This window comes from Bidens hawaiensis, unplaced genomic scaffold (genome assembly GCF_021521415.1).
Source record: "Bidens hawaiensis isolate Kalapana, Puna unplaced genomic scaffold, B.hawaiensis_p1.1 tig00022287_1, whole genome shotgun sequence".
In the NCBI taxonomy this organism is placed as follows: domain Eukaryota; kingdom Viridiplantae; phylum Streptophyta; class Magnoliopsida; order Asterales; family Asteraceae; genus Bidens; species Bidens hawaiensis.
Genome location: NW_027493456.1, coordinates 1 through 1794, shown reverse-complemented (window position 1 = coordinate 1794; position 1794 = coordinate 1). Strand labels below are relative to the sequence as shown.

Below are 1794 nucleotides of genomic sequence, written 5' to 3'. Positions count from 1 at the left end.
AGAACATCTCCGTCGTCTCCTATCACTTTTTACTAGAGCATTCACATCTCACACTCTATATTACTCTTTAACCAGATATGAAAACATATCGGTCTAGCTTCCCATCGGAGCGTGTGCATTCACATTTTCCAAAGTTCACATTTTTTTTAACTGCTAATAATCTACTTTAAATCCATCTAACACGTCTACTGCAGGATTTGAATTTTGAACTCCTATTACACGTACCGAATAAAAATTGATGCTTATTCCTTTGGAAGAATCAATCTAATAATTTCTTTAAATTGCTCTAAGCGTTCTATTTCGTATGGTATTTTGTCATGATGAAACTAAACTGGTTTAAGCCAAATTCAAACAATGAGAGGATGGAGAGGAGGCTGTCGCTCGGGGAGTACAAGAGATCGGTGTCATGGTCGAAGTATTTGGTGTCGTCAGGAGGTGCGATAAAGGTGAACGGAGAAGAAGAGGAAGAATGGAGTGCGGATATGTCGCTGTTATACGTTGGTAATAAGTTTGCTAGTGGGAGACATAGTAGGGTTTACAGAGGGGCTTACAAAGAGAAAGATGTTGCTATTAAGATTGTTAGTCAGCCTGAGGAAGATCGAGAACTGGCGACAATGCTGGAACGACAGTTTACCTCCGAGGTTGTCTTGCTCTTTCGGCTTCAACATCCCAACATCATCAGTGTAAGTATTCATGTTCTATGTTCATTAGTTGTTGTGAGTGTATGGATCGATGGTAATATTAGGAATTAGAATGTACCATAACTAAAAGCAGGTATTACTATTATTTGTTTTAACGGCAGAGGATCTCACGTTACTACTACTGTAAAGTAGGTGGTTTAGAAAAAGCGCGCAACACTTGTACTTCTAGATGGGTTTAAATTGAAAAAACAAAAAAAAACTAGACAATTCTTTAGGTGCTAAGTGAATCCACCTGATTCGATTCGCTTGCATGAGCGCGAATTGAAAGAAAACAAAATAGTTATTTAAAATCACAATGTTAATTTTTTTTCTTTTGAATTCGCTCCCATGCGAGCAAACCGGGTGGATTCATTTGTCAATAAATCATAATTTTTTTGTCGAAAGTCTTGAATTCGATCCCCTTAGCGAATTGACTAGTTTTACAACCTTTGTTTATAACTCATCTAGGAGTATGATAGGTTAATTCTTTTAATGATTTTACCGCTATGAATACTTCAAATGTTAATGTTCTTATAATAATGTATACATGAAAGTTATTGTGATCAAATTGCAATAAAAATATAAAATGCAGTTTTCAGACAATCCAGGCCTTATATTGTGAGAAAATGGACCACATTACATTTGTTTTATTTCTAGCTTGGGTATCATACATTACTTGTCATCCCTTGATAAAAAAAAAGTACATAAAAAATAAAATAAATAAATTCAAGTTGCATTTTTTGCTTTCAGGGTCATGCTGATGAACTTGAACCTAAAGGCCCATCTTAACTTATGCTAAAAAAATTGTAAATTAATAAATTCTTACATCTTCATATATTGACTTGCTTAATTATATCGAATTTAGATATGTTTGCTTGATAATTACCTTAATCATTGTTGACTAATCAAGTTACATTTGATTTTCTGTTTACAACAAAAACCATTTCTTGATTTTCATTCAGTTAGTTGCGGCTTGTAAAAAACCTCCGGTATTTTGTATAATCACCGAGTATTTGGCGGGTGGATCCCTAAGGGCATACCTCCATCAACAGGAGCCATATTCAGTGCCACCCAATCTAGTGTTAAAGTTGGCTCTTGACATTGCATGGGGAAT

General features: G+C 35.1%; 1 pseudogene across 1 annotated transcript; it reads left to right on the top strand.

Annotated features, from left to right (window-relative positions):
• The first annotated feature begins 293 nt into the window (after window positions 1–293).
• On the top strand, window positions 294–1789 carry LOC143565099 (serine/threonine/tyrosine-protein kinase HT1 pseudogene; annotated as a pseudogene). The gene is made up of 2 exons (XR_013140998.1): window positions 294–683; window positions 1643–1789. The product of XR_013140998.1 is annotated as a serine/threonine/tyrosine-protein kinase HT1 pseudogene (transcript).
• The last annotated feature ends 5 nt before the right edge of the window (window positions 1790–1794 follow it).